Source organism: Camelus bactrianus, chromosome 1 (genome assembly GCF_048773025.1).
Source record: "Camelus bactrianus isolate YW-2024 breed Bactrian camel chromosome 1, ASM4877302v1, whole genome shotgun sequence".
NCBI classification, from domain to species: domain Eukaryota; kingdom Metazoa; phylum Chordata; class Mammalia; order Artiodactyla; family Camelidae; genus Camelus; species Camelus bactrianus.
The window spans coordinates 16,412,557-16,424,769 of record NC_133539.1 but is presented as its reverse complement, the minus strand read 5'-3'; the positions used below and the strand labels follow the sequence as shown (position 1 = coordinate 16,424,769).

The 12,213-nt window shown below is 38.9% G+C and overlaps 1 long non-coding RNA gene across 1 annotated transcript; it reads right to left on the bottom strand.

Annotated features, from left to right (window-relative positions):
• Positions 1–6,347: 6,347 nt before the first annotated feature.
• Positions 6,348–10,685, bottom strand: LOC123617335 (uncharacterized). Its single transcript, XR_012505779.1, has 2 exons — positions 7,581–10,685; positions 6,348–6,670 (listed from the first exon to the last, which is right to left on the bottom strand). It is a non-coding gene; the product is annotated as an uncharacterized LOC123617335 (long non-coding RNA).
• Positions 10,686–12,213: the final 1,528 nt, after the last annotated feature.

Sequence of the window (12,213 nt, the reverse complement as noted above, 5' to 3'; positions counted from 1 at the left end):
AAGAATCCACCAAAATATTTCCTTACCCTAAATTTCCATTCTTGCCTTTTTCTCCAAAAAAAGGACCTTCTCCCCAAATCTTAGTCTCATTCTCTCAGTCTCCCTCCCAAGTTAAAAAAAAAAAAAAATCAGATCTGTGGCAGCAGATATCTAAGGTGAGTATGGAGCATCTTACTGTGCCAGAAGGCAAGAAAATACTCAAAGACAGAAGAAAACATAATACAAGGACACAGGATCCAGCTGGAAGGGGCTCCCAGCGTACTGATTTAGAATAGTTTAAATAAAAAGAATAATGATGAAGGATGATAACATTAGATGTGTTAAAAATCCACGAGCCTATAGTGATACTCAGAATGAATGATGGTAGAGAGTGGAGAGGAAGTCTTCTTTACAAAAGAACACCAGATAATACACAGAGTAGGACTAACAGGATGGGGGGAACCACCATACTGCAACTACCAATGAAATGATTAATTCAGGAAGGGATCACCTATGGAGGCTAAAACCAATGGGGAAAGTTTGAGGGTTAGGATATTCACATAGTATCTAAATATCACCCCACAGATTACTAACAAAACATAAAGGGATAAAAGAAACTTTTCGATGGAGAAATCTAGTGGATACCACCTTAACAAAGTGAGCAAACGTATCACCACCCAAAACGGGACAATCTGACATTATGTGTGCCCCCTGGTTGTGATATAAACATCACCCATGTAGTATTCCTACCATAAATATTGACCCTGAAACTAAAGAATTATGAGGAAGAAAACTCAGATATATCTAGAATATGATACATTCTACAAACAGCTGGCCTGAACTCCTCAAAAATATCAGTTTCATGAAAGATGGACCCAAAAAGTTCAGGGAACTGCTCTAAATTAAAGGAAACTAAAGAGACATACAGCTAATTCCTGGGTATGACCCTCACTTGGATCTTGGATCAGAAAGAAGGAAAAATGTACAAAGGGTATTATTATGACAGAAAAATTTGAATATGAAATGTATACTAAATAATATTATTGTATCAATGTTGTACTTCTTGGATATGATCATTGTATTGTGGTGATAGAGGAGAAAGTCCTCATTCTTAGCATATAAGTTTGAAATATTTAGGGGTGAAGGATCATTATGCCTATAAGTAACTCTCAAATGGTTCAGTAAATATAGAGAGGGAGCAAGAGAAATTAAACAAATGTGGCAAAATGTTAACAACTGGTGAAGCTAAGTCAAGTGTTGATTACTACTCTTTCAACTTTATTCTCAATTTTTTTCCAAATCCAAAATTGAGGGGGAAGAACCACCCTTGTTTACAACTCCCGAAAGTTGGTTTTGCTCACATCGCGTGTGAGGGGCAGCAGCTCCAGGCCCTCTGTGGCTCTGCAATGTTATTCCAGAATCCAGGCTGGAGCAGCAGCCCCCACTGAGGACTTCCGGTTCTATGGCAGAGAGGAAAGAGAACAGGACGACTCAGTGCACTGGCTCTTCAGAGCTTCTGCTCACACCCACCTGATTCTCAGCCCCCTACCCCCAAGTCCCACGGCCAAGCCCAGTGGCATCCGGCAGGAGATGCATGCCTTCGGCAGGGAGCCAGTGAACAAGGGTACAGAATTCTTCAGGAAGAAAAGCATGAGGGTGGGTGTAGCTCAGTCAGTGGTAGAGTGCACGTTGAGCATGCACAGCACGCATGAAGTCCTGGGTTCAATTCCCAGGACTCCCCAAAAAAGAAGAAAAGCTAAACACTGAAACTTAGAATCCAGTAGCACCGTTACTCTCCCAAGATCACAAGATGACCTGGGACTTAAATGTGGAGTGACCTCCAAAGCCTATGTTTTCTTTTTTCTCAAATGTGTATGTCTTTTTAATCTTACATCTTCAAATCATTATACATCTACTTGCTTGGAAAATCAAAGAATATCTTAAGGTAGATGGTGAAAAGTTGCCTCCCGGCTTCTGGCCCATTCACAAGTTCTTACCAAAACCTCACAGGGGGTACCGCTGTTACTGATTTCTTTCATAATTTCTTACATATCTTTGAGAGTTCTTGAGGCCTCAGTCTGCTAACCCAAATGGATATTCTTATTTTCCACTCTTTTTGACCCAAAATGCAAATAATGTTTATTTAAAATACTAATAATTAAGTCGTGAAAACTATAAATTGAATCACAAGTTGAAGAGATAGTAAGGAGCATTTATTCCACATACCTCTCTACCTCGTTTAATAGAGAAGATGAGCTACAGAAAGGCTAGTGTTTGGCTCAAGGTCATACTGAATGCCAGTGTAGCATCTGGCAGGACTGGAAACCTCAGGGCATGCGAAAAATGCCAGGACTCCTGAAATTGGCATGTGTTCTTTAAAATGCTCTGGATCATCCCACCCACGGCAGCCACACCAAATCCTTCATTTCACAGCGTTGTGAACACTGAAAGAATTCTCCCATTTGCTTAGGATTTCAAAGATGTACTAATCCCTCAAACACATGTTAATGTGGATTGTCTTTGATGAAAAAGGACAAATACATTCTCCAGAAGTAAGCCCCTCCTTCAGCGCTCCCCCCACCCCGTCCTATTTCAGAGTGAGAAAGATCACTACACACTCAGAGCTTTTTAGAATGGGGGCTCGTGTCCCTGCAGGGTGAGGTGAAAATTAACTAAGGTCATGCCCTTTTGATGAAACAGAATGCTGTCCCCCAGAATCGCTCTCTCTTAATTATACACAACCTTTTTTCCACTCTTGATTGCTATTTTAAACTCTTGACTTACCCTGTCTTATCCCTTATGCCTTGGCTGTGACATTTACATGCCCTCTCTCTGCTCCCCAGCATCCAATCTTCACAGATCCTGGGAAGAACACACAGGCTCAGTCATGATCACCCAAAGCCACCGTCACCCGCAGACCAACTCATGAAATACAGTATTGTGAGGAGAAAAAGCCTGAGTTAGATCCCAGATCTCCACTTAGCCCTGTGGCCTTGGGCCAGTTGGACCATAATGTACATAACTATGCTTTCTTTGATGTACACTTAGGATATTTGAGATACTTTGCAGCAGTGAGCATCTATGTATCTAAAATCTGTGCACTGGTGTACAAATTTCTGCAGAGGTTCCTTGCAGTGGAATTGCTTGGTCAAGGATATATCGTTTGAAATATTGGTAAGTGCTTCCAACGTGTCCATCAAAGCCATTAACATACAAGACAAAGCAGAAATAATATTTATTCCAGATGATAGTTGCAAATATTATCATAGTGGTAAAAGGCTACACTTTCATGCATCTTCGAATTTGTAACTAAAGTCCAAGGTCAGACCCTCTAATCTTGCACATTTTGTGTTTCAGATGCAAGAACTTTTTTAACCTGGCCAAGCATTAACCTGTTCAAGTACGACATTTATTTGTCAGTCATCAAGGAAAATGCAAACTCAGGGCCAATAATTTCAACTTCTGTCAATCTTTGCTTCAAAGTACTGAACTTTATCTCTAAATCCCATTATAAAGGCTTACACCACATAGTTGCATATCTTTGATTAGAATGAGTTGATCTAATTAGACTTTTCCTCCAGACTCTGTCTCAACTATTTTTACATTTTTTATTACTGTTTTACATTACACAAACAGCATACTCTCTCTGTAAAAGTCTAGACATTAGGAACATGTAAGGAGTTTAGCATGAAAAATCATCCTTCTCAATGTTGCTGTGCTGTGTATCTATATATCTATAGCTAAGTCTCAGATATTTTTATTTTTTAATCCATTATTTAATGTCTAACTGCTCTATATTGACATTATTCAGGTTATTCAAATAACTCTCCAAGTAGAAGGGGCAAAAGCAATGAAATGTAGGGACAAGAATAATGAAATAGTAACTCCCTGGACAATTCTCTCTGTGACAACTGTGGGAGTATTTTGATAACTGTTGGCAGCAGGACACTGCACGTGATGTGGGGAAGGAAACCTTGGCATTCAAACAAGCAAATGGTTTGGCGACAGTTTGTTAAATTTCTGCCACGCTTGCAAATGCCAGTAACAATTTCTCAGACTATGGGATTATTACATGTGACAGGTTTGGGAATGTTTCACAATTGTCATCAAATAAATCACCTGCCAAAATTAAAAATTATATGGACTTTTTTAATAATTGTCACTACTAAAACAAAAGCTCACTGGAGTTGATGCATTTAACTTGCACATTTTGGGTGTTTGCCACAGAATCAGAGGCCAAGCAAAAACATCCATGTAAAATTATAAATCAATCTTACTGGTAGGTTTCTATCGAACTATTACATCTTCTTCAGTCCAAAAGTAGCCCACATTCCTTCCTAAACTTAGAGCTGTAAAGGTCTACATTAAATGAGATTTCAGGTCAATAGCCAACGCCGCACCTTAAGGAAGTAGAATAAGAAGAGTGTGCTAAACCCAAACCTAGCAGAACAAAAGGCAATAATAAAGTAGAGATGAATGAAATAGAGAACCGAAAAACAACAGAGAAAATCAGTAATACCAAAAATTGGCTCTTTGAAAAAAATAAACAAAATTGACAAACCTTTAACTAGACTGACCAAGAAAAAGAGAGAGAAAACACATATTACTAAAATCAAGAATGAAAGAGGGTGCATTACTGCCAACCTCAAAGTAATAAAATGGGTTATAAGGAAAGCTATGAACAACTATGTGCCAGCAAATTAAATAACTTAGATGAAATGGACTAATTCCTAGAAAGACACAAAGTACCAAAACTGATGCCAGAAGAAATAGAAAATAAACCTATAACAAGTAAAGAAATCAAATTAGTAATTTTCAAACTTCCTACCAATAAAAGACCAGGTTCAGATGTTTTACTGGTTAAGTTGGCCAAACATTTGAAGAAGAATCAATACTAATTTTTTACAAACTCTTCCAAAAGATAAAAGAGGCAGGAAAATTTTCCAACTCATTTTATGAGGCTAGAATTACTCTGACACCAAAACCAGAAAAAGATGTCACAAGAAAAAAAATACAGACCAATATCCTTTATGAATATTGATGCAAAAAAAAACCCAACAAAATACTAGCAAATTCAACCCAATAATATGTAAAAAGATAATACACGGTGACCAAGTGAAAGAAGGCCATTACAAAAGAGCACATACTGTATGATTCAATTTATATTGAACGTTCATAATAGGAAAGGAGGTTGGGAAATTGGGTGAAGGGTTACCACTAATGGGTATTAGGTTGCCTTTAGGAAGGACAAAAATATTCTAAAATCAGATATGGTAATGGTTGCACATTCCTCTAAGTATATTAAACAACGTAGAATTTACACTTTAAGTGGGTGAATTATATAGTGTGTGAATTGTATTTTAATAATGCTGTTTTTAAAAACTTCCTGACCCATCTGGCTGGCCTTTTGAAAGGATGCCTTATTCCTAGTCCCTTGGTCATGACAGCTGCCTGCCTCTTCCCATCAACCTTAACATCCCCTGGAGAGAGGACACAGGCTGGGTCCTGACCACCCAAAAGTGCCCCGTACTAGCTGGATGCACCCGGCATACACTGCCTGTAAGAGAAAAGAAGATTGCATGTGCTCTGGGACCACGGTGCTGGTGTTCAAACCCCTCCTCTCCAGTTCCTAGCCCTTGACTTGTATTACAGTTCAATTACATGGGAGTGTAGTTTGGTGCAGTCATTACAGAAAACAGTATGGAGATTCCTCAAGAAAACTAAAAATAGACTTACCTTATGATCCAGCAATCCAACTTCTGGGTATATATCCAAAGGGAACTCCAATGTGAAAAGATTCATGCACAATGTTCATAGCACCACTATATACAACGGCCAAGACATGGAAGCAACCTAAATGTCCATCGACAGATGACTGGATAAAGAAGTTGTAGTATATTTATACAATGGAATACTGCTCTGCCATAAAAAATGATAAAATAATGCCATTTGCAGCAACATGGATGGACCTAGAGATCATCATTCTAAGTGAAGTAAGCCAGAAAGAGAAAGGAAAATACCATATGATATCACTCATATGTGGAATCTTAAAAAAAAAAAAAAAAGAACTAGGATGCTATGAACTCATTTACAAAACAGACTTGCAGACTTAGTAAACAATATTATATTATGGTTACCGGGGAAAGCAAGTGGGATGGGATAAATTTGGAAGTTTGAGATTTACAAATGTTAGCCATTATACATAGAAATAGATTAAAAATTTTTTCTTTTGTATAGTACAGGGAACTATGCTCAATATCTTATAATAACCTTTAATGGAAAAAATATGAAAATGAATATATGTATGTATATGTGTGATTGGGACATTGTGCTGTACAAAGAGATTGACACATTGTAATTGACTGTACTTCAGTTAAAAAAGTTTATTTGCACCTCATGCTTCCAATTAATCATATGAAAAATTGGAGTAATTATACTATCTTACAGCACTTGGGGACAAGTAAAGCAGATAGTACATAGAAGGTGTTTAGCACTAGATGGGGTACGCTCAGTAAGATTGTTGTTGTTACTGGGAGTGCCTCAGCATATGAAACTCTGACCCTCCTGGGACTGGTTCTGGCCCAGCTTTGGAAGATTTCTCACTCTGTTTCTCCTGGAGATGACAGCACGTGCTTCACTGGGCTCCCCAACCCAGAAGAAGGCTCTCGGCCTCTTTGCTGGTGGCCTTGGGCTGGTGGCGCAGACATTTGGGCATCAGAAGTAGTTTAGCACACATCCATAGTTAAATGCAATTGCACATCTTTTAATTTTAAAATTTGAAATTTTCTACATTTTTTAAATTTTTAAATTTTCTATATACCAACTAAAGGGACGCATTATCCCATTCTTAGAAAAATAATCACACATAAAAGTACAAAGAAATGCATGCAGAGGGCAGAGAACATTCGAAACATCAAAAAGGCGGAGTGTGCTTGATTCCAGTTTTAAACCTTCCCCTTATTTGCAATCTGATTGTTTTTTATTCAATTTAGTTTCATTTTCCTGATGGTATAAATTATTTCTGATAATCATTATGTATCTTATCCTCATCCCTTTCCTTTACAATCTACAATATTCAGGTGCTTAAAAAGCAAGAAAATTCAACCCAGCCCAGTGTCCTCTTGAATAAAACATTTCTATGGTGCTTGTCAATGAGAATTTGAGAATCTGGGTGGATATATAACAGATATCCCAAATGTTGGTGACTGAGTTTTAATTTATTAAATAGGTTGGCTGGCTGGTTTTTATTTTTGGCAGTTTCGTGAGACTTTTTAATAGTTTAGAGCAGTGGTTCTCAAACTTTTCTTTTATTATACTTTCCCCAAGTAGCTTTTTTAGACATTTTCCTAATGACCCTCCCCCCATGACATTTTTAATACCATTGATACACTGTATTTCGGTTTAGGCTTTTTTCACCCCCAACAAAATAATTTTCTCCCTCTGGTGGCAATACTTCTCCCATTGAGAATTCAGGGCCAAGAATATTCAGATTTTACACGGTAAGAAAGTATAAGGTGAACTATCTTCCTCAATCAAATGCAGGAGCTTCCTTCCTCCTGCAGTTCGTTATTTTCAGGTACAGGATGTAGCTATTCAATTACCTTCAAATATCGCCTCGCTGTTCAGTGTGGTCCAGGTGTCAGCAGCGTCACCATCATCCTGGGAGCTTGTTAGGAATGCAGGCTCTCAGCCTCACCTCAGACCTACTGAATCAGAATCTGCATTTTAACATGATGCTCTATTAATTCAGATGCCTGTTAGAGTCTGGAAACACTGTTTTATAGGACAATCCTCTACTCAGTTGGAAAAGATTAAGTTAACATATGAATGGAAAAAAATATGCATAGGCCCTAAAAATGGGTTTTAAGTCCCCCCCACCCCTCCCCCTCAAGGTCTAATTTAATACACCAAGTTTCTTAAAAGTCATCAATATTATTCTTGGGGTTAGGGAGATGGTATAGCTCAGGGATAGAGTGGTTGCCTAGCATGCATTAGGTCCTGGGTTCAACCCCCAGTACCTCCATCAAAGGAGAAAGTCATCAATATTATTTTTTAAACTTAGAATTGGGTGTGTTTTGTTTTTTGGGGAAAGGTTAATTTTATTTTCTTCTAAGCAAGTGAATCTCCCGGTGAAGTGTCATCTTGCTGTCCTGCCTCCTCTTTCTTTCCTTTGCTCTTCTCCCCCAGAGAACAGCAGGGGTGTTAGAATTACTTGGAGAGAACAAGATAAAACGATGAAGTTTCTGTTTTTCTCCCCCAGTGAATTTGGCCTTCCAACCCGCAGTCAAAGTCTCTGTAAAATTCAACTTGTTTTGAGAAGGATTTCTTCTCTTGGATCCAGTGGGTAAGTGGAGCCAGTACAAGCAGAGAGATTTTTTTATCTATGTTACTATTTGAAAAATCCAGCAAGTTAGCATAGGGGGAGAGGGTACCAAATTAATTCAAGGCTTTTGCTTCTTAGTTATGAAGATGAGATTAATTTTTCATTCACTTTTCTTTATGTGTGTGAAATTCTTAAATGTGTAGGAAATTTGTGTGAAACGTTTCAGCCATACAGAAAAGGAAATATAGTATAACAAATGCCAGATACACACTACCTAGGTTAGCAGTTTGCCACATTTTGCTTCTTCCATGTTTTAATGAAATATTTTCTTTCATTATGTTTTTAAATTGGAATATAGTCGATGTATGACATTATGTGAGTTTCAGGTGTACTATACAGTGATTTGGCATGTGCACACATTATGAAATGATCACCACAGGAAGTCTGGTAGCCATCTGTCCCTATACATAGTTATTGTAACATTATTAGCCATTTTAATATAAACTACAGATATTATGACATTTCACTCCTAATTTTTCAGTGTGTATTTTTTTAGAATAATGACATTTTATTACATGAAAACAAGCTACACTTGACTAAACTTTTGAGGTTAAAACTGGAGAGACTTCCAGTACCACAAAGCTGTCATTATTATTCCCATCACTTCTTCCCTTACCAGCAGAAGAGACAGAAAACTTGGACCTATTAGAATGGGTCCAAGAACCAGCTGAGACATTATTTTTGGGTGTTTTCAGAGGCGCCCTGACCTCAGAAAGCAAAATTCTCTTTAATTCTAAACTATTGACAAGGACTGTGGTCAAGTTAGACCAAAGCCAAAGCTCTTCTCATTGAAAAACGCAGTGGAAAGATTCAGCTAAATACCAGGAGCTTTTTCTTAATTAAGAATCTCAGTCAACAGGTTGGAGATTTTGAATGCAGAAAGGAGGGACGGGAGTGCAGAAAAGGGAAAAGTGACCAGAAGAGAGAAGAAAAGAAACAGATGGTCTTATAAACCCCAACTCAAATGCCACAATCAAGGCCTCTCTTTCTTATGTCTCCCTGTGTCCCTTTCTATTCTAACATTCTTGACTTACTAGGGTAAAGTTAAATATACTTTCAATAGTTCATGAGAGGGAGAGGAAGACTGTGTATAAGTGTGTGTGTGTGTGTGTGTGTGTGTGTGTTCAACAGCTGGGACAGGAGGAGAAAGTGAAAATCTGGACTAGTTGAGTAGAGGTTGCTTGTCATACTGGTGACTTCCCAGCGGCAATATAATACAGTATTACTATTAGAAGACTTGCTTATTCTTTGTTTCCAAATTTGAAGACTCAAACGTCAAGATTAATCTAGTTTTATAGTTGGAAATGCCTTTAAAATCACATACCTCAGTCCCATTTTCAGTATATGAGGAGTCAAAGTTTCAAAGGTTTTTGGTGGCATATCTAAAAGTGACTTTGGTGGGGGAAATGTAGTTTCTGGAATGGCCAATGTACCTCCACTTTTTTTTTTCGTGGAGGTACTGGGGATTGAACCCAGGCCCTTAAGCATGCTAAGCACTTGCCCTACCACTGAGCCATCCCCCTCCCCCTGTATCGCCACTTTTGCCTTTCAGCACCCCAGGATGTCTAGGCCCTACCCTAGGAAGGAAAGACAAGCATGGCCATTTCCGCCATGGGCTCTAACCCCGTATCCTGCTTGTTAAACTGCGTCCACCCCACGGCGCCTTTCCAAACTCTCCACCAAAGTTCCCTGCCATTGTGTTCACTGGCTCCAAGCCAGCAGACAGGCACTTGAACTTCTGTCCCTGCAAGGATTCCTAGCACAGCAGGGGATCAACAGCCCTTCGTCATATCACACTCCCAGGAAAAAAAATATTTTTTTGAGAACTGTTCCCATTCCGAGGAGCACTCACATCACTAAGGCACAAGGCAAGCCCCAAGAATCAGAGAAACAGGGAGAGGGTTTTCAAGGCTAGTGCATGAGAAAATATGCCCTTTCTTGACTTCTCCAGAGAAACATAAATCTTGCCTGGTGTGGTGGACAGAATGTTTTCACTTACTGTTATCAGTTGTGAAACTAAGTGTTCATCTGCTGCTGCTCTCCCAGTCAGCTACTTTTCATCAGGGCCAAAAAGAGCATTCCAGAAAGACTAAGACCATCCACCTGGGGTGAAGGGGGCAGATCTAAGAACACAGCGAAATTCCTAAATCTCTGGGAGCAAAAAGGCATTAGTCTGTCTCTCGTCTCTCCATCTCATTATTTCTGTAGCAAAGTAGGTCAAGTTTATTCATGTTCTCCAGCCCCTTCCCAGTGATCTTAAAGATGAAAAATGCAGTTGAGATGCTGGTAAGAAAAGCTATTTTAGGTATGGAATTTCATCGGCATTAGGAAGTTGATTATGAAAAAAAATTTTTTTTGAAGGTTTATACAGATACATTAGAGAAAAATGTGTTCAGGATACACAGTAAACACTAAATAAATCATAAGCAGCCTGTTTTTGCTACACGTCCTCCTATTCATCTGCCTTAAGTTGGAGTACACACTAAATTCTCTACTTTGAAAGAATGGCTTGAGAACTAGGTCCAAAGGAGAAGGGCTGCAGGAGAGTCGGTATTTTTTTCTGTACTCCAAGACAAATTAACGAAAACGCAAAGAGTATTTTCATGTCGTTTTTCTTCGTTGGCACAATGTGGCACAAACATACTCTTTTGGCAAACAGGCAGGTAATAGAATCCACCACCAGAAACTCAAAGATTACTGTGGCCAATTTGGTCATATGAATCAGAAACTTCTGACTTTTACCACCAACCACCCTAAGGAAATAATCAGATGGAAGTACAAATATATAAGAATGTGCATCTTCATGATATTAAAAACATCTTCATGATGTTATGCTTTCTTTATGATGTTAAAAAAAATTTATGATGCTAAAAAATTGTTTATGTTAAAAAGAATCAAAACCACCTAAAAGGAAATAAAATATGGATCTGTTAAACAGTTATTATAACCCCACAGCAAATACAGTGGTGCCATCAGGACTGACGTGGCAGTAGATTGATTGACTTGGAAAGACGGTTGGTTACAAGAGTGGAGGGGACATGGCAGCACTGTAGAGTAAAGGCTTCAGATGCAGACAGACCCGGAATCGTGTCTCGTTCTGTCATTGACCAGCTGGGTGTCCTGGGGCAATTTATTGGACCTCATTCAGACCCTCAGTGCCTTCATATGTAGAATCAAAGGAGATAATAATGAAAAATGAGCCCTTAGCAATGAGATTGGCATAGAGAGATATTGAAGCTTCAAAGTAAGGCTGACTTACAGAAGACATTGTTAGGTGTTATGGACTGAATGTTTGTGTCTGCTCAAAATTCATATATTGAAACCGCAATCCCAGTGTGATGGTATCTGGAGGTGGAGACTTTGGGAGATAATTAGGTCAGGAGGGTGGAGCCCTCACGAATGGGATTAGTGGATGTGTAAAAAGAGCACTCTTTCCACATGTGAGGATATAATGAGAATTTGGCTGTCTGCAACCCGGACGAGGGTCCTTTCCAGGACCTGATTGTGCTGGCGCCCTGATCTCAGACTCCTAGCCCCAGAACAGTGAGAAATAAGCCTCTGTTGTTTCTAGGCCACCAGTCTCTGGTACTTTGTTACAGCAGCCTGAACTACGTGGTTAGCTTAAAGAAAAAATTACAGTACAATCTGACTCTTGTCAAAGACTTTTGGACCCATATATCCCACCAGTAGTCAAATATTTATTGAGCATTTAAAATCTGAAAAGCGCTTGGTTAGGAAAAGAGACCGTAACAGTGAGATAAAAATTAGACAGAACCTGTCTTCATGGAGTCCACAGTCTCCCACTGGTGACTGATTGTGACCAACTGAGTTTAAAATCCCCGCTTTGATAC